This window comes from Rhinatrema bivittatum, chromosome 5 (genome assembly GCF_901001135.1).
Source record: "Rhinatrema bivittatum chromosome 5, aRhiBiv1.1, whole genome shotgun sequence".
NCBI lineage: Eukaryota > Metazoa > Chordata > Amphibia > Gymnophiona > Rhinatrematidae > Rhinatrema > Rhinatrema bivittatum.
The window spans coordinates 345,067,774-345,095,757 of NC_042619.1; the positions used below are offsets into that span (position 1 = coordinate 345,067,774).

General features: G+C 43.3%; 1 protein-coding gene across 5 annotated transcripts in view; it reads left to right on the forward strand.

Moving 5' to 3' along the window:
• CLYBL (citrate lyase beta like) overlaps positions 1-27,984 on the forward strand; it is a 392,684-nt gene that overhangs the window by 215,352 nt on the left and 149,348 nt on the right. The window lies entirely within an intron of this gene.

Here is a 27,984-nt window from a genome sequence, read left to right on the forward strand (position 1 = left end):
AAAAATGAAATGGACTATATATGAGATGACAACGTGAATTGCAGGTTAGAATCCAACGTATTAATCCATAATGTAAATTCTGCCAATTCCTGTGATGTACCCTTCCATATAAAAAAAAAGTCATCTATGAAATGTCCCCACATCACTATTTTCGACCAATAAAGAGAAGAATAAACATGATGTTTATCAAATTGGGCTACATACAGACATGCCAATGAGGGAGCCATTGTGGCTCCCATGGCTGTATCTTGAATCTGCTGATAATATTGATTCTTGTATCTGAAGACGTTTTTTGTTAAAGCCACAGTTGCCAACTGAGTAATGAATTGAGCCAATTTAACAGTGTTAGCAATTAATACTTGCTTTATCAACCATTAGATGATCGAGGGGTTAAAGGGGCACTTAGAGAAGATAAGGCCATCGCGGAAAGATTAAATGATTTCTTTGCTTCGGTGTTTACTGAAGAGGATGTTGGGGAGGTACCCATAATGGAGAAGGTTTTCATGGGTAATGATTCAGATGGACTGAATCATATCATGGTGAACCTAGAAGATGTTGTAGGCCTGATTGACAAACCGAAGAGTAGTAAATCACCTGGACCGGATGATATACACCCCAGAGTTCTGAAGGAACTAAAAAATGAAATTTCAGACCTATTAGTAAAATTTTGTAACCTATCATTAAAATCATCCATTGTACCTGAAGACTGGAGGATAGCAAATGTAATGCCAATATTTTAAAAAGGGCTCCAGGGGCGATCCGGGAAACTACAGACCGGTTAGCCTGACTTCAGTGCCAGGAAAAATAATGGAAAGTGTTCTAAACATCAAAATCACAGAACATAAAGAAAGACATGGATTAATGGAACAAAGTCAGCATGGCTTTACCCAGGGCAAGTCTTGCCTCACAAATCTGCTTCACTTTTTTGAAGGAGTTAATAAACATGTGGATAAAGGTGAACCGGTAGATGTAGTATACTTGGATTTTCAGAAGGCGTTTGACAAAGATCTTGGTGTTCCCTGGACTCTCCAATCAGTCTACGCATGATAGATTGGAATCTCTCCATTGGACTTCATCGAGTGCTGCCTGACTCCTCTCTGTCTGGTGCTCCTCCCGTTCCTAGCGTGGTCCGTGACCAGCCTCTGGGTTCTGTAGGGCGCGCAGCGGACAAGGTGGTCCGTGACCAGTTTTTGGGCTTTGTAGGGCGCCTTGAGGGATAGCACTCCCTAACTTCAAGCCTCGTCTCTTCTCTACTTCAAGAGCCTCATCTCGTCTTCATACCCAAGAGTGTTCTTCTTCACCATCTCCAAGAGTCTCATCTCGTCTTCGTCTTCAAGAGTACACCTCTTCATCAATGTCCAGGAGTCCTCATCTAGTCCAAGTTCCAGGAATCCTCCTCCTTCTTCTATGAACTCTGACTCTTCGCTCTTCGGACCAGGAGTTCCCTGTTACGGTTCTATTCTTCATGAGTTCGAACTGTGTCCAAGCTCGCACTTGCTTTCCTATCCTCGGGGTATCGTGTGGGGCTCCACTCTGAGTTATCTCATGGACCAGGAGCTCACACTTACACCTCTACGCCCCTTCCCAGGGGCTTTCCTGCATGCATTCACCACGGAATACGTAGCCACAAGGCATGTCCGCAACAGGTTATATGCACTTTTTAATAGCTTTACTTTCCTTTTCACTGTAGCTCTCCCTCCACAGCTTCTCACCCATCTCAAAGTCAAATTCTGCATCCCAGGGACTGTGGTTCAGCAAGGAGGAACTCTATTTCCTCCTTCTCTTTCTCTTCTTCCTCCTCTTCCTTACTGCGCCCACATGTGCGGTCAGAGCCTCTGCTCACCCTGCACTCAGAGCTGCATTGAATATTCCAGCCCAGCTCACTGACGAGAGTTGTAATCCTCACTCTCTGTTTACTTGCTCTGGAGGCCTGTGGCTATAGCAAGCAGCCCTGCCCTTGTCTGGTGCCTGAACTCCTTAGTTCTCAGGTCCTTGTATTACCCTGATAGTGGGGCGAGGTGGCTACCTCCTCACAGTATACATGAATTATTATGTCAGTATTCGATTATATTATGCTGCATTTTTCTGCAAAATGTGGGAGACTAGCTGCGCTCCTCAGGTAAAAACAAGAGGAGCTTTATAAGCTTTTTTGCTTTATTGTTAGCAGCTGAGGACCAGTGGAGAATGCTGCTACATAGTCCATTTAATCATTAGTTTAACTCCTGTAGATTTTACTTGTGTATAATAATGAATGTTTGATGACATAGTGAACTCTTGTTATAGCACTGAAAAAAGAGTATCTAAATAAATGTTTGCTTTCGACTCTTCCTGCACTTCATTTACTCCCTCAGGTGCGCTGAAATATTCTACTTGTTCAAATTATAATACTTGTAAGCCTGAGATACAGTAGCTCTTTCCTTGCACAGCAGCTTTTGCTTGGCCTGCTGTGGTAAAATAAACAAAAAAAGTCTGAATCCAAAGAGCAATGTAAAATGAAATCACAGAGAAATCAATTCACCCAAATTAATTTTGGCCTCTGAAGGTGGAAAAGTGGAAAATATTTGGGTTTTGCTAGTAGCTTTCATAAAAGATGTTCTTCATGGCCTGAAAAAAATATTTGGACCACATAGGAGGAGGAGCCACAATAGATATTCCATTTATGTTTTCAACACTGGCCTCAAACACCCAGTCACCCATAGATAGGTAGATAGATACATATGGATATAGGTAGATATAGATATAGATAGATACATATAGATAGTTAGATATATAGAGATATATAGATACATATAGATATAGAGAGAGCTATAGATACATATAGATAGTTAGATATATAGAGATATATAGATATATATATAGAGAGAGAGAGAGAGAGATAGATGGATTCTTTTGGATGGCATATAAAAAGCAGGCTCAAAATATGTTTGAGAGATTCCAACAGCGAGGGTATACTTACAATGTAGTCCACAAAGCATATAAAAGAGCATTATATGCTAATTGCGATAATTTACTTATTACAGGTAAAAAAACAGTACTTGAGAGGGTAGTGAGCTCTATACCTTTCTCCAGTAATATATCTAGGATAAAAAGGATCATCCGAAGACATTGGCATATTTTGTCGGGTGACCCTCTTTTTAGGGAACCCCCGGGATTTGCCATCCAAAAGAATAAATCATTGAGGGATCTTTTGATTAGATCTGATAATATCCTGTATATGCATGATCATAGTGGAGATTGTAGGGGACAGGTGTCTTGTGGACAGTGTCCAGTTTGTCCACTGGTGCTAAAGATTTCAACATTTGTCATCCCGGTACTGGTCAGGTTTATAAACTGAAAGGAGAATATAACTGTAGGAGTATGCAGGTAGTTTATGCTGTAATATGTCCGTGCAATTACATTTATATTGGGCAAACTAAACGGATGGTTAATGTACGAATTATAGAACATTTAAGTTGTATTAGGACTAGTAAAATGCATGCTCCAGTGATGGAGCATTGGATTCAGATGTCTCATGTTGAAAATGATTTAAGATTTTTCATTATTCATCAAGAACATAATAGGCATGGTGGTGATGTTACAAAAAAATTAATTTTAAAAGAGCAGAGATTGATTTTGCGTGGCAAACTCTTGTACCAAAAGGATTAAACCAGGAGATTGAGTAGCGGAAATTATTGTAAGTCATTTGATGCAGTGATTGAAGAGTTGGGTGTTGTGACAGTAGAGTATGGGGTTTGTTTTATAATAGAATTTTGTAAAAAAAAAAAAGGGAGCAAATTGGTCAGTGTGGAGGTGTTTAGGTGTGAAGGAGCGCTAGATAAAATAACACTTGCTGCGATGACGCAAAGTGCGATGTGATAATTTCCTATAGTATATTTATAGCAATTTGATGAATATGCCCTTAATTGGGCAAGTCTGACAAAGCTCCATTTAGATGTCAAATAGCGCTTTTCAGACATGTAGCTAAGTAGTCCCTTTCTGCTACTTAGTCAGATAAATTGTAACTTCTGCGGATAAGTGCTGCTACTTAGCTGGATATGTCCAAACTTGTGTGGCGTGCGTTTTTTTCATACAAGAGAATATTTGCACCTATTTTATAACCTGCATATATCATATTTGCGTAGATTATAAAATACTATAGCTACTTTGCTTGTGCCCTTATATACTCATATATGGGTGCATGCACAGCTTTGAAAGTTATCCTTTGAGAGCCTGATTTTCAAAACCTTTACACCTTTAAAACTGGCTTTTACATGTGTAAATGCACTTTACCCGTGTAAGTGAGCTTTTGAAAATTAACACAATCTATGCCATTGACTTGTCCATAAGTTTTAACTACAGACATGCACTTTATGGGCGTAAATGGTTGTTACATTTGGAGTCCACAGGATGTCCCCGTGACCTAGTGCAGTCACCCCAGATGCCAACGGCCTACTCCCATAAGAACATAAGAAATTGCCAGGCTGGGTCAGACCAAGGGTCCATCAAGCCCAGCATCCTGTTTCCAACAGAAGCCAAACCAGGCCACAAGAACCTGACAATTACCCAAACACTAAGAAGATCCCAAGCTACTGATGCAGTTACTTTCCACTCTGCACTTATGTTACTCCCCTTCCCAGTTGTAACTTCCTGTTAACATGTAATTTCTATCTGCTGTTCAAATGTAAACCGGTATGATGTCCCCACTAATACCGGTATATAAAAGTCTTTAAATAAATAAATTAATTCATTAATAGCAGTGGTTATTATCTAAGCAAACTTGATTAATATCAGGTAATGGACTTCTCCTCCAAGAACTTGTCCAATCCTTTTTTGAACCCAGCTACACTAAGTGCACTAACCACATCCTCTGGCAACAAATTCCAGAGCTTTATTGTGTGTTGAGTGAAAAAGAATTTTCTCCGATTAGTCTTAAATGTGCCCCATGCTAACTTCATGGAATGCCCCCTAGTCCTTCTATTATTCGAAAGTGTAAATAACCAATTCACATCTACTCGTTCAAGACCTCTCATGATATTAAAGACCTCTATCATATCCCACCTCAGTCGTCTCTTCTCCAAGCTGAACAGCCCTAACCCTTCAGCCTTTCCTCATAGGGGAGCTATTCCATCCCCTTTATCATTTCGGTTGCCCTTCTCTGTGCCTTCTCCATTGCAAATATATCTTTTTTGAGATGCGACGACCAGAATTGTACACAGAATTCAAGGGCGGTCTCACCATGGAGCGATACAGAGACATTATGGCATTTTCCATTTTATTCACCATTCCCTTTCTAATAATTCCCAACATTCTGTTTGCTTTTTTGACTGCCGCAGCAGACTGAACCGATGATTTCATTGTATTATCCACTATGACACCTAGATCTCTTTCTTGGGTAGTAGCACCTAATATGGAACCCAACATTGTGTAACTATAGCATGGGTTATTTTTCCCTATATGCATCACCTTGCACTTGTCCACATTAAATTTCATCTGCCATTTTGATGCCCAATTTTCTAGTCTCACAAGTCTTCCTGCAATTTATCACAATCTGCTTGTGATTTAACTACTCTGAACAATTTTGTATCATCTGCAAATTTGATTACCTCACTCGTCGTATTTCTTTCCAGATCATTTATAAATATATTGAAAAGTAAGGGTCCCAATACAGATCCCTGAGGCTCTCCACTGCCCCCGCCCTTCCACTGAGAAAACTGTCCATTTAATCCTACTCTCTGTTTCCTTTTAGCCAGTTTGTAATCCACAAAAGGACATCGCCACCTATCCCATGACTTTTTACTTTTCCTAGAAGCCTCTCATGAGGAACTTTGTCAAACGCCTTCTGAAAATCCAAGTATACTATATCTACCGGTTCACCTTTATCCACATGTTTATTAACTCCTTCAAAAAGTGAAGCAGATTTGTGAGGCAAGACTTGCCCTGGGTAAAGCCATGCTGACTTTGTTCCATTAAACCATGTCTTTCTATATGTTCTGTGATTTTAATGTTTAGAACATTTTCCACTATTTTTCCTGGCACTGAATTTAGGCTAACTGGTCTGTAGTTTCCCGGATCGCCCCTGGAGCCCTTTTTAAATATTGGAGTTTAATCTTTCCGCGATGGCCTTATCTTCTCTAAGTGCCCCTTTAACCCCTCGATCATCTAACGGTCCATCTGACTCCCTCACAGGCTTTCTGCTTCAGATATATTTTAAAAATATTTTACTTTGAGCTTTTGCCTCTACAGCCAACTTCTTTTCAAATTCTCTCTTAGCCTGTCTTATCAATGTCTTACTTTTAACTTGCTAACATTTATGCATTATCCTATTTTCTTCTGTTGGATCCTTCTTCCAATTCTTGAATGAAGATCTTTTGTTTAAAATAGCTTCTTTCTCCTCCCCTTTTAACCTAACAAATTAATTTATTCACATGCATATACATGAAGTAGTGGCAGCCCTTTGCAAAATATTTTTTTTCTCTTCCCTTCAAGGGAATTTATTTGTGCAAAGATACCATCTTTTCTCTGCAAAATAAAACTCCTTATATATGTTAATTTATGTATTTGAAATTATAAATTCATATTAATTGTTAAAAACATTTCTGGATAATTATTTATCTTTCAAAGTTCAGAAGGATTCATTGTCCTGTCTGATTAAAAGTTCACAAAAACTCCTAATCTCCTTTACTTAACATTAAATTCCAGCATGCAATGCTCTAATACATTTTTTTAAACTAGGACTGTAATCAAATCTCAATATTAATTTAATCAAAATACCTAAGCAGATTTACAATGTTAATTATATATTTTCTTATGCTCAGTTTTAAATTACAGTGGACTTAGTGACAAAGCACATTTCACTGTTCTAGGAATTTGCTCTATGCTTAAAAATATACATTTCCTAGAAAGCTTTTCCAAATTAATATACACCACCAGAAATTACTTCATATAAAATTATTATATGGGAAAAATCCTTTCTCTAAATAAAAGGATTTTTCCATATCATTTTTTAAGTATGCCATTTCCAGTGTTGGAAAAGCTTGGTGACCTCCCTAAGCCAAGCATTCTCCACCTGACCCTCCACTCCATCCCCGGTACTTCTCCCCACTACAGTTATGATAGCACCAGTGTCCCTGTTTTCCCCAGGCTACCTATTTTCTCCCATGGCCCACATTCTCCTCTGCCCCACTGTTTGAGCCCCACCACAGCTTGTTTCCTCCTTGGTTCTCCTGCAGTCTGTATCTTCCTGGGTTTCCTGCCATGTGCTAGCAACTCATCACTCTGCCCCCAGCTCCAGATGTTGGCTTGTAGCACATGTTAGAACACATGGTGTAGCATGTGTTCCAAATGTATTCGGAATCAACGTCAGCCAATAGCAACATCATCCTGCATTGATCTGTGTCTATACAGTTGTGAAACTCGAGAATGTTTACTTATATACAGGATTATTTAGTTCTTTGCTTTTCATCTGTAAGATATGTTTTCTTCATGGTATTATGGAAAACAAATATAACATGATATGTATTAACATGGTTAGTATTATCCTCAATGATTCTTCTATAATGGTGGATGACATAATGCTTCTGTATCGCTCCATGGTGAGACCGCACCTTGAATACTGTGTACAGTTCCGGTCGCCGCATCTCAAAAAAGATATAGTTGCACTGGAGAAAGTACAGAGAAGGGCGACCAAAATGATAAAGGAGATGGAATAGCTCCCCTATGAGGAAAGGCTAAAGAGATTAGGGCTGTTCAACTTGGAGAAGTGACGGCTGAGGGAGATATGACAGAGGTCTACAAAATCATGAAAGAAGTTGAATAGGTAAATATAAATTGGTTATTTACTCTCTCAGACAATAAAAGGACTGGGGCACTCCATGAAGTTAGCAAGTAGCTCATTTAAAACAAATTGGAGAAAATTCTTTTTCACTCAATGCATAATTAAGCTCTGGAATTCATTGCCAGAGGATGCAATTAGTATAACTGGGTTTAAAAAAGGTTTCAATAAGTTCCTAGAGGAGAAGTCCATAAACTGCTATTAATTAAGTTGACTTAGAAAATAACCACTGCTATTACTAGCAACAGTAACATGGAATAACTTAGTTTTTGGGTACTTGCCAGGTTCTTATGGCCTGGATTGGCCACTGTTGGAAACAGGATGCTGGGCTTGAACCCTTGGTCTGACCCAGTATGGCATGTTCTTATGTTCTTATCTATGAAAAGGCAACACTGCATATATTACACCAGGCCCTAGAACACCAATAAAAGCTCTTATTAGGAAATTAGGCTGCTATAGATCCTTACACAGAAATTACATGCTAGCAAAATACCTCACCTCGGTCACATAAGCAGAACACAGAGAGGCCCAGACCAAATACAGAATAAAGAGATCAGGAAGTATAAACAGAAACGAGCTGAGAAGAGCTGAACTGCAACGCACAACAAGCCAGCCTCACTATATGCAGAGCAACAGTGGAAAAACAGAAACATTACCAACCTTCATAAAACATTAAATAATAAAATCAAGAAATATAAAATATGAATCATAATGGTAAAGTCATATTCATAAACAAGTACATTTTAAATGGGCTATGTACGTAAATTTTGGGCTTGCATGCATATTACAACAGGCTTAGCCACGAGCGTAAACCCCCGGCACGCACCAGAGTGCCGGGCATCTCCAAAGGGGTGGGGACGGGCCGGGACCATTCGATGCTGCCCCAGCAAAGCGCACGCTAGCAGCCAGCCAGCGTGCGGAGATTAATTCTGCTCCAGAGAAGCAGTAAGTCCCAAAATAAAAAAATTGGGGGATAGGTTTAGGGGGGCGGGGAGGAGAGGGAAAGAGGGAGGAAAGTTAGGTAGTGGGGTAGGGAACTAGGAAAAAGGTTGATCGTGTCGCTGCACAGAATTGGAAGATTCCCCTCCCCCCTGCGTGCGCAATTCGCGGGCCACCTGCGCATGCACACATGGATTTTAAAATCCGCCGCACATGTACCAGCGGCCATCGCATTTTATAAACATGTGCGCGCCAGCACATCCATGTGTGTGCGAGGAACCGTGCGCACATGGACGTGCGCGTGCTGCTTTTAAAATCAACCCCCAAAAAGAATATTTCAAACCAGTTAATGAATAGAATATCAAAAATTTCCCAAACACCAAAAAGATAATGAAAACGAAATCCAATTAAAAAATGTTCTATTCCCCCCCCCCTCCCCCCCAAAAAATAAACATTTCAAAAGAGCCGAATCATCAAATTACACCCAGTAATTCAAACTTAGGATTTAAAAAGCTGCTCTCCATACCTGGGATCTGATTTCCAATCACCCTGAGATTGTCGTGGATTGGAGGAGGTGCGGCCGCACACATTTTATCTTCTGACTCACACAGATGCACAATAACACGTTCATTCTGTCACACGCTCCCTCTCTGTTGCCTCACCCTCACAGATACATTATGCGGGGGTGTGGGGCTGCTTGCCTGTGAGAGCCTGTATGTGAAACATAGGCTTTTACAGGCACACAAAGATACACAAACACTCAAGCTCTCACACAAACACATTCACAGGCACACAGGTTCTCACACATTCACACACGGAAACTCTCACAAAGACACACACACAGGCTGTTACACAGTCTCACACACACACACAACAGGCTCTCACACGGGCATACACACCCGCACAAAGGATCTCGGACACATACACACCTGCACACACAGGCTCTCGGACACACATAGAGGTAGATTTTAAAAGGCTGCGCATGCTATCCGGCGTGTGCACATGTACACCCGATTTTATAACTTGCGTAGGCAGGAGCGCACAAGTTATAAAATCCGGGGTCGGCGTGCGCAAGGGGGTGTGCACCGAGTCACGCTGCCTTCCCCCGTTCCCCAATCCCTTCCCCTAACCTTTCCCCCCCTAGCCCTACTCTAACCCTCCCCAAAATTTGCGCACCCCGGCAGCCTGCCGGCTCGCGATCCTTCGACATACCTGCAATGGGCGCTGTGTCGGAGGCCTCTGGCCCCGCCCCACCCCCAAACCGCCCCTTTTTTAAAATAGGCCCTTTTTTAAAATAGGCCCAGCGCGCGTAACCCCCCCCGACGCCCTTAAATCCTTTAAAATCCGGACCACAGGCTCTCACTCGTTCTCACATTACATACAAGCTCACACACACTCTTATGGTCTCCTGTTATCATTGGGCTGTGGTGGAATGAGCTCCACCACGGCGCCGCAAGCCTCCTGCTCTCTTCGGGCCGTACGGCCCACGGATCTTCCTGCTTGGGGGAGGGAGGGAGCAGAAGCTGTGCATGGGTGTGCAGGCACCCATGCCCATACCCAGAAGTCGGGCCTCTCCTTCTGTCGCCGGTGCTCTTCTTCTTCGGCCGCCAGCTGGTTAGGCTCCGCTGCTGCCGGCCTGCCACCTCCCCCAGTATGCCGCTCTGTGCAAATGTACGGTTTGCACACCTGGTCACGCCAGGCCTGATCTTGAGATCATCAGACACCTTCACCCTGAGATCTTTCCTCTAGTTATTGAACTTCAGTTACTCCTCCTCCCCTCCCACATACCCATCAGATATATTTTCTTTTAAATGCAATCTGCAGTGTAGATGTATTTGTTCTGGACTGCTTTCTTAAAGGAAAATCCTTTCTTAAGATCTTTATTTTACTCTGAAATATTTTTACTTCTCTGAAATTTTTTTTTTTTTTTTTTTTACTGTTAATTTCTTCTCTGGTATTGATTCATAATTTCTTCATATGGATAATTTTTAGACCTAAAGAGGGTTATATGAATAAAAAAATGTTATGATACATATGCATATTATAATTTAAAAAAAAACATTTCTCTTGCACTTCTGGTGTTATTTTTATAGGTTGGACTTTTTTCTGTGCTTGCTTAGAAAAGACGCAAAGAGATTAAAACAGGTCCAAAATCTGTTTTATTCCTTCTTTAAACATCATTTCAGTATATCTCAGCTCAGATTTGCAACTGTTCACCCTGATATTGTTATGCTACATACTGTTTGGATGTATTTTAATATAGGATGCCATTTATTGAAAGTGTGCTTTAGAGATACCCTGATTGCATGTTATATGCATATGGGAGCTTATTTCTCATTGCAAAAAAATATTGCTTAGTGGTTTCTCGCACCAGTTCTAAGTAATTGTCTCAAACTTTTAATCAACTTCTTTATATTAAATTGCCCATCAGTATTTTTTTTTTAATTTACCAGTTATGGCAGGTACAGTGGACAAGAAAAAAAAACCAATATATGGATGCTTTTCAAACAAAATAAAAGGCTACCTATTTCACAAAGAATTAAATACAAATCCTTAACCATTCTACATAATGAAATTTACAAAGACAACAATTCATCCCTGGACAACATGATTACAATCCACAAATCACCCCGCTCATCAAGATCTTCTGACAAATTACAACTATTCATTCCTCCTCTCTCATCTGCAAAACTATCCTCTACTAGACATAGAGCCTTCTCAATAGCTGGACCAAAAGAATGGAACTCTATCCCAGGATACCTAAGTTCCATCAAAGATTCCAAAAATTTCAAAAAAGAACTAAAAACATGGTTGTTTATACAATCATACACAGAATGATATGATCTATATTTACCAATTTCAACCTTCATCCTGAACCCTAATACTTCTGTGCAATAAGTTTATGCAAAATTTTTTATGCAAAGTTTATGCAAAATTAAACCTATATGGTAACATTCTAACACGTTATACTCTGCTCTTGCTGAGATGTTATATATATATTTTGCTCTTTGTATTGATTTGTATTGTATTGTATTATAATTTATAATTTATATCTGTTCAATGTAATGAATTTGTTACACTGTAAACCGGAATGAAGGCACCCTGCTATATTTCGGTATAGAAAAGAACATAAATAAATAAATAAGGTAATCTGCTACATTCGGGTTTCCTACACTCACTTGTTTTATAAATTTGGAATTTACCTAAGTGGAATGGAGGAGAGCCTAATGATTAGAGCAATGGGCCTGAACCAGGGAAGCCAGGGTTTACTTCCCACTCAGGGACTGCTTTAGGAAATATTTCCTCTCTCTCTAGAACAAATAAATGTAGGAATAACCTTTTTTAGTAGCATGGGATGTATTTAATGTTTGGGTACTTACCAGGTACTTGTATCCTGGATTGGCCACGGTTGGAAACAGGATGCTGGGCTTGATGGACCCTCAGTCTGACCCAATATGGCAATTTCCTATGGGGTAGATTTTAAAAGGCGCGTGCGCGGTGTACATGTGCATGCACTACCCGGCGCGCACACATGTATGACCGATTTTATAACTTGCGCACGCAAGTTATAAAATCAGGGGTCGGCGCGCACAAGGGGGTGCACGCCGAACCGCGCTGCCTTCCCCCGTTCCCTTCCCCCTAACCTGACCTTCCCACCCCTTCCCCTACCCTTTCCCCCCCAGCCCTAATCTAACCCCCCCCCCCAAATTATCTTACCTTTTTCACCTGACGGCAGCCTGCCAGCACACGATCCTTCAACACAGCGGCAATGGCCGCTGTGTCGGAGGCCTCTGGCCCCGCCCCCGGACCGCCCCAACCCCGAACCACCCTTTATTAAAGCCCTGGGACTTACACGCATCACCGGGCCTTTTGAAAATCCGGCCCTTTGTTTTTATGATAATTACTACCAGGGAATATAACTTTCAAACAAATATGCATGACTTCTTCATGGCTATATGGCCATGAGCAGATCTATGCTAGTATTTTATAACCCACCTGTATGATATATGTATATTGTGTAAAATACATGTATTTATTTTACACAAAACTTATTTTCCACATCTCCAAAATTTTGTTCAGAGCAGATTACAATGTTAAAACATCCATAATTAAAGACATACATTACGCACGCATCTAAGCAAATTACAAATCAAATTAATATTTCATAAAATGCTTTTCTGAAAAACATAGCCTTTAACTTTTTCTCTAAAAACCTTAATATCTCTTTCCTCTCTACATCTGCAGGCAAACTATTGTATAATTTAGGAGCGTCATATGAAAACATACTCTCACGGGTTGATTGTAATCTTGTAGTACACAAGGAAGGCACTGCTGGCAAACCTTTCCCTACTGAGCGCAGTGCTCTAGTAGCAGCATAAGATTGTTTGATAAAACACACTTCGTTTCTCCATTCAATAATTTATGAATTATAACTAATAGTTTAAATTGTGCTCTCCATTTAACTGGTACCCAGTGAAGCGACACCAAACCTGGCACATTATGCAGAGAAGGAGGGATTTTCAGCAGTACTCTAGCAGTAGAATTTTGTAGCAGTTGCAGTGCCCAAACATAAAAGGTAGTCCCCTCCAATAAACTATTACAAAATTCAATTTGTGAGAATGCCAGTGCTTGCACTACCGTTCTGAAAGATTCTTGTGGGAGGAAATCTCCAAGGGACTTTATTAGTTTTAACTTACAAAATGCTCTTTTTAATAACATTTTGCAAACAAGGTCTCATTGTTAATTTGCTATCCATAGTAACCCTTATGTTTCTGGATTCAAAAACCACTCGCAAAGAACTCTTCAGAAGCACTACTGGACCAAATATTGTTGTTGTTGGCGTAGTTTTCCCCACCCACATCAAAACAGTCTTGGCTATATTTAAAGACAATTTATTATCATATACCCAATCATATATTTCCTGCATTATCATTTAAAATTTTTTATCAGGAAAGCAATCCAACTTACTGCATGGTACAAAAATTTGGATGTCATCGGCATACATAAAATGTGTCACACTCATCCCCTCTAAGTTCTTTGCCAATGGGCTTACACAGGGGCAGCTCAAGCAATCTGCCATCTAAGGCGAGGGAAGTGATATGTTCTACAGTTCTATGTAAAGCCCCCATCCGCTGTTGGGCAGTTCATCGTTTTATGTAAACCGGAGTGATTTGTAATTCCCACAAGAACTTCGGTATATAAAAATTAAAATAAATAAATAAAGTGATGGCGCCCCTCTCTCTCTGCCCCCTGCTCATCCCGCCTCCATTCCTCCTCCCTTCACCCTTTGCTGGCCTGGCCTCCAGTGGTGTTGGCGGCATCCCTACTCCCTCCTCCTTGCTGCCGTCCTGGCCTCCGGTATTGTCGTCCCTCCTTCATGCCACCGGCCTGGCCTCCGGAGGCAGCAACTCTCTCTTTTCTTCCACTGCCGGCCTAGGTCAGCAGGCAGGGTGAGGCGGACGCCACAGTGGTGTTCTGAGAGGAATAATTTTTTCCTACCTCAAAATTCTGCCGCCTGAAGCGGCCGCTTCACCCTGCCTCATTATAGAACCGCCCCTGGACTTACATATACATTAAACATTACCACAGATAATGCGGACCCTTGTGGTACACTGAACTCAATTTTAATTCTGGAAGAATAACTTGCGTCGGCTCTCTCCCCCCCCCCCCCCCCCTCCTCGGCTCTCTCCAGTACGGTTTAGGAGCTTTTTTTCTCAGGAGGGGGGTTGTTTTGTTTTCCTGCTAGTCGGGCTGCCGGCAATGCGATGGTTAGGGGGTGGCCTGTCGGGCATGCGGATCGACTCTGGCGCAGCTGAATCGCCGTGGTCTATGCGCGGCATGTATTTCGGGGGGTGCGGATCCCTCAGAACTCCCTATGCTGGTGAAACGATGAAGAGCTCTCCCTGCCCCTTCCCCAATGGCTCCAGGCTCGGCAGCGGCCACGAAGTGTCCCGGGAACAGCGGCCATCTTGGATTCCCTGGCGGTTGGGCCCGAGTTTCCACAGCCTGTGGAGGAGACCCCTCCAGTGCTTTTCCCGGTGCCTCCTGGTCGTATAGAGGGACAGGGGGCACCGGTAGAACCCCAGGGGGGGCCATTTGTGCCTCCAGCTGATAGTGGGCAGGCTCCAGTCCCTTTTTCACTGGTTTGTGCTTTTGATGCACAAGGCTTTTTTTAGCACAGTACGAGGGGGCTGTGCCTGGCGGAGGGGGTTCGCAGCACCCTCCTCTGCTACCGGAGCCTGTCTTGTCCCAGACCGGACCCCCCCCCCCCCCCCGGCTCTGTTTCAGGTTAGGAGAGGTAGGGGGTGGCACAGGGAGGCGCTGAGCCCACAAGAGGGGTGCGCATGCCCATAGCAACCCCACAGATCCCTCCGGCCCAGGGACATCACTGCCTGGTGCTCGCACAGTGGACCCGGATTCAGTAGATACCAACCAAGATGATGATGTGGATTCGGGGCCAGCAGCAGAGGGGGATGACACCAAGATTCTCAGGTTGTTCCGCAGGGATGAGCTATCTTCACTCCTTCCTTGGATCTTGGAGGAGCTGGGGCTCCAGTCTCCACCTGTCGAATCTCGCAAGGACGGTGCAGATCCAGTGTTGCGGAGCACGCAGCATCCCTCCGTCGGGTTTCCATACCATGAGTCTTATTTATTTTATTTGAAAGTTTTTATATACCGCACAAAGTGACATTTACATGTCCGTCTAGGCGGTTTACAGGCACACATACATAATTTAAAAGACAAAATAATACAATAAAAATAAGTTCATACAAAGCGGTAGACCTTAATGTAATGTGACCGAAGATGATACTTATGATATTCTGTAAGCGTCATTAAACAGAGTCCGTTCAGACGGTGGTAGAGCAGGAATGGAATACTCCAGACACGGGTTTGAGAGTCGGTAGGGCTATGGCTAAGCTTTATACTTTGCCAGAGCAGACCTTGGAGTTGTTTGCCCTGCCCAAGGTGGACGCCGCGGTCTCCGCTGTTATGAAGAAGACAACTATCCCGGTTGCGGGGGCTATGGTTCTGAAGGAATGTAGGATCGCAAGCTTGAGATTCAACTCAAAAGGATTTTTGAGGTCTCGGCTCTGAGTCTTCGCGTGGCTATTTGTTCCAGCCTCATGCAGCTGGGTGCAACGTGCCCAGGAGGAGCAGACTCTCACGGCTGTGCAAGTAGCTCAGTCGGATCGGCTGGAATCGGCGATTGCATTTGTAGCAGATGCTTTGTATGATGTTGTCTGGACGTCCTCCCATATTATGGGGTCTGCGGTGTCGGCACGCCGCCTACTCTGGCTCTGTAACTGGTCCGCGAGATGTTTCCTCTAAGTCCCAGTTAGCGTCCTTACCCTTTAAGGGTCATCTTCGCTTTGGTGAGGAATTGGATCAGATTGTGAAGCAGTTGGCAGACACTAAGGTGCCTCGCTTGCCAGAGAATAGGCCTAGGGGTCGGCGCAGTTTTCCCACACAGCAGCGTTTTCGGGATTCACGTAGGTTTTGTCAGCCACACCCCGCGGGGGCAACAGCACAGAGGTCCTTCTCCCCTAGAGTTCAGTCCTGGGGTCAGCCTTTTTGAGGGGGCCGTAGACCCTTCAGAACCTCCAGCAATGCCGTTGTCTCTGGTTCCAAATCTGCTCAATGAAAGGAGGCTGGCCCACTCCGCCATTCCTTTTGTAGGAGGTCGGCTAGCATGGTTTTACAGGGAGTGGGCCAAGATCACACAGGATCAGTGGGTACTTGGTGGTGATAAGACGGTTACGCCTTAGAATTTCTTCGGCCCGTCCGCAACCTGTTCCTAATCTCCCCCTGTGGCTTACTGCAGAAGTGCAGGGCAGTGCGGGAGACTTGGAGCAGGTTGCAACAGTTGGGGGCCGTGGTGCCGGTACCTCCGGAGGAGCTCCGGACAGGGCAATATTCGATTTACTTTGTAGTCCCGAAGAAGGAGGGAACTTTTTGCCCCATTCTCGATTGAAACATGTGAATGTGGCGTGCAGGTCCCCGTTTTCGGATGGAGACACTACGCTCGGTAATAGTGGCAGTGCACTCTCAGGAGTTTCTGGCATCCTTAGATCTGACGGAAGCATATCTTCACATACCTATTTCCCGGGACTATCAACGCTACCTGAGGTTTATGGTATTGGGGGCAGCACTTCCAGTTTTCAGGCGCTTCCATTCGGATGGCCACGGCACCTCAGGTCTTACCAAAGTCATAGTAGTCATGGCAGCGATGTTTACGTCGGCAAGGGATCCTAGTTCATCCCTACATAGACGATTGGCTCATTCGGCGAGTCGGAAGCCAGTTGCCGTACAGCGGTTTAGACGGTATTTCGGACCTTGCGTTCGTTAGGTTGGGTGGTGAATTTGGCAAAGAGCCATCTAATACCATCACAGACTCTGGAGTATCTGGGAGCGTTCTTCGACACCAGCCAAGGCAGAGTCTTTCTGACGAACGAGAGGGTCCGCAAGCTACAATCGCAGATTCGGCGATTAGCACTGTCGAGAGTTCTTAGGGCTTGGGATGTGTTACAAGTCCTCGGGTCCATGATGTCCACCTTGGAGCTGGTGCCGTGGGCTTTTGCTCATATGCACCCTCTTCAGAAAGCACTTCTGGCCCAGTGGAGCCCGGTGTCGGCGAAGTATTACCATCCCATTTCCCTTCCTCCAGAGACCAAGGACAGTCTGTCATGGTGGCTACACACTCCCAACCTCCTGCGCGGGGTATCCTTGGAGGTTCCAGATTGGGTGGTCCTGACCACAGATGCAAGTCTCTCGAGTTGGGGAGCGGTTTGTCAGAGTCAAGCAGCTCAGAGCTCCTGGTCGCGCTTAGAGGCGCCTTGGTCTATCAGTTGGTTGGAAGCCAGGGCAGTGCTTTTGGTTTTGCTTGCCTTTAAGCCTTCACTCAAAGGGTGGTCAGTGTGAGTTCTCTCAGACAATGCGACAACTGTAGCCTACATAAACAGGCAAGGAGGTACCTGAATCCATGCAGTGTTGTTGGAAATTCAGGACTTAATCCGGTGGGCAGAGCAGCATTTAGTACAAATCTCAGTGTCTCATATTGCCGGGTCGAGAATGTGCGCCGATTATCTCAGTCGCACGCTTCTGGATCTGGGAGAATGGGAGTTTTTGGATGCGGCAATACCCCCTCATTCGAGAGAAATGGGGCTGTCCGTCAGTCGACCTGATGGCGACATATCTCAATGCAAAGGCTCCTCAGTTTTTCAGCAGACTCAGAGACTATGGCACCGAAGGTGTAGATGCTCTGATCCTTCCCTGGCCTCGGGGAGCTCTGCTGTATGTGTTTCCTCCTTGGCATCTAGTGGGCAAGATCCTACGGTGCATAGAGAGGCACCCAGGGAAGGTGGTACTCGTAGCTCTGGAGTGGCCACGCCGCCCTTGGCTCGCCGATCTGTTGAATCTAGCAATCGACAGTCCCTTACGACTCAATCATCTCCCCGGTCTACTACATCAGAGTCCCGAATTTTCCGATCAGACAGATCGCTTTTGTCTAGCGGCATGGCTTTTGAGATGAGGCGTTTAAGGTCAAAAGGATACCCGGAGTCCGTAATTACTATGCTTCTTCAATCTAGGCGAAAGTGGCGTACATCCATGTTTGGAAGGTTTTTGAATCCTGGTGTGTGGCGAAAGGGATTCAGGCCTTGCGCGCTTCTGTGTCTCACATGTTATCCTTTTTACAGGATGGCTTGGTCAAGGGGATTCGGCGCCCTAGGCACTTCAGCCTTGCGCCGCCCCCTGTCGTGCTGCCACCAGCCCGCCCCCGGTCACAGCCCCGACTCTAGGGGCAGGGACCACATGCTGCCTCTCCTCCCACCCTCCCAACCCCTCCACCCCAAAAAAACCCCCTCACAAAACACCTGGTCCAGCGGGGAGCCCGGGAGCAATCTGCCGCTCCCAGGTCGTCGGCTGCCACTAACCAAAGTGGCGCCGGTGCCATTGGTTGGCCCCTGTCACATGGTAGGGGCTAAAGGTCACCGGCGCCATTTTGGATAGTGGCAGCTGAGGCCCTGGGAGCAGCAGATTGCTCCCGGGCCCTCCGCTGGATCACCAGGGGGGTGTCGGGAGGATGGCATGATGGGTGGGGGAAGCAGGGTGAGGCGGGGGCTGGGCAGAATTTTGAAGGGGCACTTTTTGCCCTTTCAAAATTCTGCCGCTTGAAGTGGCCGCGAGCAGCGGCAGCACCCCCTAAGTCTCGGCGCCCTAGGCACAGGCCTAGCTCACCTAGTGGTCCTCCAGCCCTGATGCCACCATGTGCAATTCTTTTCAAGTTATTCTTTGAAATGTGAATTTTAAAAGCCCGCTGTGCACCAAAACCGGGAGATATGTGCGCAATTTGGGCCGGCACGTGCCGAGTGGATTTTAAAAGCCGCCCTGATATGAGCATGTTGCCGCAGAGTGCAGAAATGAAAAGTTTAAAAAGGGGGCGTGGAATGGGCAATCCGGAATTTTAAGTTGAAATTAGCGCATAAATACTTCTACCCACAGGCATGCGCTGCGGTCCCCTGCCACGTAACTTTGCTTCTGCTGTGGATGTCCTGTAAGTTATAAAATAAAGATAAATAGACAATTTGGTGGGGTTTTAAAGGTCAGGGCTATTAAATTAGGAGAAGTTTGGAAGTCCTATTCCTTATCTGGGCAAACTGGAAATGAACTGGGAAAACTGGTAATTGCGTCAGTACGTGCATCTTTTAAAATCCCCCCCCCCCCCACTTACGTGGTAGAAGAGGCTTTTGCGTGCAAAGGCACGCGTCCACTTAAAATTGTGTGCACTTGTGTATGCGGTTGGCCTATTTCATAATATTCGCGCATAAATGAGAAGGAATAGCGATGAGAGAGAGCGCCCCGATCGGGAGACCCGCCCCCCCCCCCCCAACGTCATCAAAGGGAGCACCAACCGTTAAATGGCACCTTACCACCAGGCGTCACGCGCCGAAGGGGCGCGACAAAGGGGTATTCCCCTTTGTCGCGCCCCTTCGTGCAATCCATAGTGCTAGTTTTAGTTAATCTTTGTAACGGATGTCTCTCGTTGTTAACAGTCGTATTAATATGTTTGTAATCTTCTCTGTGCTGCGGCAGTCAAAAAAGCAAACAGAATGTTGGGAATTATTAGAAAGGGAATGGTGAATAAAACGGAAAATGTCATAATGCCTCTGTATCGCTCCATGGTGAGACTCCACCTTGAATACTGTGTACAATTCTGGTCACCGCATCTCAAAAAAGATATAATTGCGATGGAGAAGATACAGAGAAAGGCAACCAAAATGATAAGGGGAATGGAACAGCTCCCCTATGAGGAAAGACTAAAGAGGTTAGGACTTTTCAGCTTGGAGAAGAGACGGCTGAGGGGGGATATGATAGAGGTGTTTAAAATCATGAGAGGTCTAGAACGGGTAGATGTGAATCGGTTATTTACTCTTTCGGATAGTAGAAAGACTAGGGGGCACTCCATGAAGTTAGCATGGGGCACATTTAAAACTAATCGGAGAAAGTTCTTTTTTACTCAACGCACAATTAAACTCTGGAATTTGTTGCCAGAGGATGTGGTTAGTGCAGTTAGTATAGCTGTGTTTAAAAAAGGATTGGATAAGTTCTTGGAGGAGAAGTCCATTACCTGATATTAAGTTCACCTAGAGAATAGCCACTGCCATTAGCAATGGTAACATGGAATAGACTTAGTGTTTGGGTACTTGCCAGGTTCTTATGGCCTGGATTGGCCACTGTTGGAAACAGGATGCTGGGCTTGATGGACCCTTGGTCTGACCCAGTATGGCAGGTTCTTATGTTTCTTATGTTTCTTCTCATGTTTGTAAACCGTTATGATGGCTTTATAATGAAGCCGAATGACGGTATATAAAACCTGATAAATAAAAAAAAATATGTGCATATGCTATAAAATGGACACGTCCCTGGGTGCGGGCTGACGAGTGAGCGCCCATGTGTGCCCGCGTGCCGGTTTGAAAGTTACCGTCCCTGCCTGCTATGTACCTCTAGCCCAGCGAGAGTTGGTCACCCTTCCTTGTTTTAATAATCAAGAGAGCAGAGAGACGAAAATTGTTTTCCTAGTCTGGGAATGGGAAAGAGAATATGTGACACACTAAAGAGCTGCTGTAAACTTCAGCAGTGTCACATTTCATAGACCACTGCTACATTACTGTAACATAAAATCATAATTGCTTATTTTTGCCTTGTCAGTTCTGTCGAGGAAAACTAACTGTGACTGCAGTAATTAATTTTCTACTGCCACATAAAACAAATCCATAGTTATTATGACTATCACCGTGGTGACACATATTGTGCTGCCATTCTAGCAGTTCCGTTGTTAATATTTTAATACTGATGGTGTAACACCAAGTTAGTGAAAACTGTTAAAGGCACATAGAAAAGAATCTGTTTATTTGTATAACCGTGCTTTGACCATATCAGCAAAAGTTGCTTTTTCCTGCCAGAATGTAAAATTAAAGAAATAGGATAGGACTCTGAGATGTTGCCATAATGTGATCTTCCGCTATAGCATGGCATGAAATGGAAGTTTTACCTGATAGTATTAATTGAGGTCCTTGTATTTTGACGATTGACGCCTGTAGGATGTAAATAAATATTGGCAAAGAATGCGCATCCAAGCAAAATGCACAGAAGCATGAATAAGCCCAGCCCAGAAAGGAAAAGTAGTGTACTCTGAATATGAATCTTTTCAAATAATATATTAATTCATATTGTTTCCTATCTGGGGAATACATTTTGAGCTTGAATTTGACGTGGCAATCACCATTTTCAGTTCTTCTTTTAGCTGAGTAAAGGAGCTAAATGTTACTATGTTCTACTATCAGATCCAATGCATTGTGTAAGAGTGATGTAGAAACAGAATCTGAATCTAAATGTTACTATGTTCTACTATCAGATCCAATGCATTGTGTAAGAGTGATGTAGAAACAGAATCTGAATCTAAATGTTACTATGTTCTACTATCAGATCCAATGCATTGTGTAAGAGTGATGTAGAAACAGAATCTGAATCTAAATGTTACTATGTTCTACTATCAGATCCAATGCATTGTGTAAGAGTGATGTAGAAACAGAATCTGAATTCATTTTACAAGAAAAACTTGTTGGGGTTTTTTTTCCCCTTTTGTAAATAGATGGCTAATTCAGATGTCATTAAATTGTGCTGATGCTATTATTTCAGACATTTATTTAGATTTGTTTATACTTTTTAAATCAGCCCAAGGGGGCTCCATCTTAGTTGTCAGAGCCCTCTCTGAATCTTGCATTCTGTCTGTCTTCTCCTCTCCGACGGTAGAATTGATGCCGCACTAATCCCTGGAAGTTTACAACTAATGAACTAACTGCTGAGCTGCCGCCACGGAGCTTGGTCCCAAACTATACTGTACTTCACACTCGATTTATTCTCCAGATGGCGAGACTGTGCAGCGCTGCCGCGGGGGACCACCTCTTCCACTGGAGTGTGAAAGTGGACGGATGTTGTTTTCTTTGCAGATTTGATAATTCAGAGCGAGAAACTTGTGAGGATGATTGGTTATTAGCTTTAATGGATGCCAATTGAAGAAACTGCACGCATATTTTCCTCCCTTGGTTCCTGCATCCGCGGGTCTTGGTGATGGGTGGTTGATGCACGCCGCTACGTCACTGAAAGCCTCGCCTTCCCCAGGTGGTGATGCTTCATGGTAAATAAAATCATAATGTACTCCGGCTTTCCATCAGCTCATACCCATATATTAGCCTGGATGTAATAACATGTTTATTTGACACCACCTGCACTGGGATAGAAACTGAATGACCTGTGAAATATTGTCCAAAAGCAAGAGGATTGCTAGTAAAGAGTGAGAAGCTAGTGTATAGTAATGTGTTCCTTGAGCAAGCTTCCTTATCTACATCAGTTCACTTACAATATTTTCATATTTTGCAAGACATTGGGCATGAGATAGAGCAAATCAAATTATCTATTTCCCAGGCATATTTTTAAATAATGTGCATTTCTATAGTGATTTTCATGCATGCAAGATCACCAGTTGTTTGCGAGCGTAGTACTTTATAAAAAAAAAAAATGCATGCAGCCACTTCCTGGGTAGAAGACCTGAACTGCATGCAGGCTTTAAAACATAAGCAAGAAGTAAGACTTTTTTTTTAAAGTCTGGTGGGGCTATTTGGGACTGTGGCAAGATTTACGTATGTCTTTTCAACTGGTATCTTCATTTAATTGGACCCTAGAAGTTGTATTACTTTGTCTTTTAGCTGTTTATCTGAGCAGTTTAAATTTTAAATATGCTTTTAGCAATTATACAACATGAATATTAAATAGAATCCCATGGAAATGTTGCATTGTCTGTAAAATGAACATGTGTGAGCTGCTGACCGTATTGTGATATTTTCTTTTTGAATGCACGTTTGCCTTTTACCATTTGCTCAGGAAGCATTTGCCCAGCTGGGTGTGTGCTGCTAGCTGGAGTTTCTGAGAGCTGCTGAGCAGGTTGTATCTATCTGTCACTTCAAAGTTAGTAAAGCACCTAACAGGATCAAGGTTTAGGGACCATAAGGGCTAATTACATCTTGTCAGGGGGAAAAGAAAAATCCATTTTTTTCATCACTGGGAAACGAGACTTCCTGGCTGCAGGAGACAGAAGTAAAACGTGATTGTTCTTGGAAATGGGATCTGAACCCAACAGATGGCATGGGTGTGTTTGCTAGCACAGTAACATATTTCACCATTATAATACAAAAAAAAAAAAATATGTGCTGCTTGGGTTGTGTCCATTCTGAGCAATAAGAAGGATGGAGACTGTTTTACCTAAGGAAGCAGGCAAACACCCATTAACAGATGCAGGGAAATGTACTCCCCATGGCCTGATCTCATTCTCTTTCTTTTCTCCAAGAGAAATGTCCAATACCAGGTTCTCGGACCTTTGCATCGTGGGTCATTTTTATCTGGTCTTTTTACCTTTCCAAAATGTCCTGATTGTTTAATGAATAGGTAATTTACTATAATTAAAATAACATATAAAAAAATACAATTGTTGATTTTATGCTTGGCGCAATGATTGACTTTTCTTTTTTACATTTTATACTTGCAGTTGTGTTATAACCATATGTTCAGTGCAATATGACCTAGTTCCTGGTGTGCCACTAAATCCCCAGCTATTACTACTACTTCAGAGTTTTACAACTTCATTCATACACAACCAGGGACAGAAAATAATCAGGCAATGTGGTTAATGTGACACAAACTGCATTAGAATGATATATTGCGTATCGTCTGCAAGCAGTTTTGCAGGTTAGTCGGTACGGGATGCAGATCCGAGTGTGTTCAAAGCGTGGATCATGCTCTGCGCTGCAGATCATTAAGCTGTGTCGCTGATGCTCTGAACGTCCCTCTAAAACACAAGGAAGGAAAGGATGCAGGCCATTTGTATCCTGGGCTGGCAGTGAACATTTTGTGTGTTTTTGCATCATCTAATGATCAAACTCATTTATTCATGTTTGGAGAAGGGAGAAGAGAAACCATTAACTCAAGATGTTTACAATTCGGTGTTCTCACCCTGTTTCATTTAGCAAATGTGCACTCCAGCTTTTTATTTTTTTTTTTTGGCAGTAGCTGTAGTTAGACGTGCATTAATTATTTGTAGTAACTACTAAAGCTGCTGCTTTGTTTTCATTCTTATGAAATAATTTCAGAGTTGCTATACTATATAACAATTCAGAATTGTGAGTGTGAAATAGTTCCAGTCAATCGCCAGATTTCATTTCCTTTTTGGGTTGATGTGGGTGGATTTTTTTGATTCATTTTCCTTGGTCTGTGTTATTCCACTGACTGATAAGAATTTACATGATGTCCACAGAAATTTGGTGATACCAGATTAAAGACTGTATGATTCAGCTTCCTTATTATTTCACTTTAACTGGTAAGAGTCATCCATCTAAAATGTGCCCTAATTATAGGCAGCCTGGGTCTTGTAAAGCAAAGATGTCTGGAACTTGCCTTAGAGCTGACCTGGCTTCCTCATAGTGTTTAACGCAGCTCACACACCGAAGTCTCATCGCCCTCTACTCACAGGCAGAGCGGGTTTGTGTTCATCTGGTTTAAATCTTCTGTCATGTGCTGCCTCATTGATTGCCATCAGCCAAAGGTATTACCTTGGATGATTTTGCAGGGGGGAAAGCGCCAGCTTCAGAGATTGGTGCTAGGAAAGACGGCCACCAGTGCTCAGTGCATTCTTCTCTGGTGCCTCGCTGCCCTCTAGCCCCTCTCCCACCCCCCTCCCAGCACTGTGCATGTTTCATGACAATAAATGGTGCAGTTTGATGGTGAATGAGTGAGGACAGACAACAGACAGCTCTAGCGTCCTTTCCATATTTGTCAACCCGTCATAAACAGCTATTTGCAAATAAAGCTGGGCTTTGCCGGTATTCGTGTTGGCTGTTGGTACGCTGGACGAATTTGTTTTTGAGCCTGAGACAGATGCCTTTGATGCTTTTTCTGCAGGCGGCTGGGAGTAGTTCGTCTGCACTTCCTGGAGGAGGACAATCTTGCTCACTTTACTTCACTCTTCAAGCTTCCGTTTTGCTGCCATTTTATTCTCTTAAGTCATTTGTTAATATAAAACCCAATATATTTTTTAATGTGCGATTTGCAAGTGCGCCACATGGGAGAGGCAGACAGGTTGGGTTCGGCCTTTGCCCCCCTCCCCCAGGAGTGTCAGGAAGGGGAGAAAGGGGAAAGCACAGAGTTTGCAGCCAGTGCTGGTGGCATATGTTGCAGTGGATCACAGGGGATGTGTTCTCCACCGCAGAATAAAAAGAACAGGTGAAGTATCTTCTCTCCCTTGTGGTCTTCTGGAAGGTGCCGGAAGCCTGAGAGCACTGAAGGTGACCCCGCCATTGGAATGTGGTATTAGGGCTGCCCAGATGGTACTGGGGGTGAGGTCGTGAAAAGGTTAATTCTATGTTGTAAGTTTTAGGCTCGGGTCACGTTGTTTCCACATCAAAAAAGCTGTGGCTCTTGTACTCCATTTCTGATGTTCTAATCTTTATTTGAAACTATGAAGAGAGGGTGCATGTGAAGTGAAGCTAGAGAATCCCAGCTGCCTATGGGTCCAATGTAATAAGATCCGTGGCGAAATTGTCGCTATTTTTCAGCGCACGCAGCAAAAGCAGGCACCTCTGCAGAATGTGATTAAGGGGACAGCATGGAAATGATACACACGCAGAAAATCTGCACAAAACAAATATCCACGCAGATATGTGCACTGCAATGCACACTGAAGGCCCTGTGCAATAAACCGCGCGTAAACCCGCATTGATGTGGTGACCTGTGATTGATTCTCGGTTGAAAGCCTTTAAGACAGTGGTGAGTTAGTCCAGGAGTGGGGCTGAAGGTGGCTAGAGCAGTGTCTAACCCCTTCATGATCCGTCACCGTCTGTGTGAGAGCTATAATGGCAGATGCTGGTGAGCAGGGGGAATGCAGCAGAGATTTGGAAGGGGCTACAAAAGAATTCAGCATTTCTGATGTGCCTGTTCCCTCTCCAACCTCTCTTCTGGCTTCTGCTGCTTAATTGTTTGACCTCCAGACAGGCGCTTAAACTTAATTTCTGCCCTGACCCAGGCGCTAAAAAACCCACTTAAAAAACACCTGCACCACTGCAAGCGCTGCTCTCTGCATTGCCCATGAATAGTTAATTGCCTCCTTTGCATGGCATTAGCATGGACTCCTGCTAAATAAGCTGCGGCTTTTTGAGCAGTTTGTGCGCGCATTTTTTCCATGCTAACTGCATTATTATATACACGCATAAGATTAGCATGAGGAAACATGCACAAAAGTCCGTGGCAGGGCTACCGCAGCTTATTACATCAGCCCCTATGTTAGGTAAGAAAGGGGATTTATATGCATAACATATTGTGCACTAGTTGTTGCTGGGTTGTCTTGCGATTTCTCAAATTGATAGTTTTTTGAACTTGCATTGCTTCCAGTTACACTCACACTTTTATTTGACCTGTAAGATGTAAATCAATTGGACCAAACTTGGGGTAATAAGAAATATTCATATATGTGTATGAATGTATGGTCATGCATAAATGACCATAAACATTTAGGGATACATTTTCAGTCCTACACCCAACTCCAGAGTTACACAGGCAATTTCAAGAACACATAAATCCTGCCCAACTTTCAAACTTGAAATACATGTACAAGATAACTTTGAGTATCAGGTTGCTGTGCAGCCAAATATATGCAAATGGCTTTACCCATTGCATGCTGTTTAAGCGCATAACTTCTCAACTATTCAGGTTATTTGCTTAAATCTTTAATATTTCCCCAGATTGCCCCCTTTTTCTTCTGGTAAATGTAAGCATGCAATGAAATGATGCACACATGGGAATAATTAACATATACATTTCGATTAAAAAATATACATGTCTAATTAACGATATAAATTGAGAGGGTCATTTTGTAACTGCCCCAGACTGGTGATTTTATTCCAGTTGTGAAAGGAAAGCTGTAGACTTCATTTCCCTCTGAAAATTAGCCCACCAAAATGGCCCACAGGGAATCACATCTGCTAATTTGTGCACAGAAGTTTTCTGGGGAAAAAATACCTGCTTATTTTTATTTTCTTGAGCACATATACACATATAAAAAAAAGGGGGCATTCTGGGGTGCGGGACAACAAATATGCATGTGCTATTGTAAAAGACTTAACTTGTGTATGTTTACAGCTGATAATTATCTGGCCTAAGTGATATTAAACATGTTTATGATGCAGTACCGACTGGGTGGGAGGTCTGGGTGAACTGGTCTCAGTGACATGGAGAAGCACTGGACAAACTGGTGGAGTAAGTAATAAACTGCTTAACTGTTTTACAGTTGGCCAACTTATGCACATAAATCAGGACGTACACGAGTAAGTCCTACTTTACTTTTACACCCAAAATATATACACGTATATTTTTAAAATAGGCAGGAAAATACATGCCTTCAGTGCACCGATGCGCATGGTTTCAATGCATTTCATGTATTGGGCATAAGCATGCATACATGTGTATGTTATACCTATATGAGCAGGTAATGAAATACGTGTATATATCTGAGTGCACACATTTATGCACATATATACTGCCACCTGCATTTGTTTGAAGGTGATCCTCAGGGCCTATATACGTGTACTTTTACCCACAGCCTGAAGAGGCATTCTTGTGGGCTGTGTTACAAT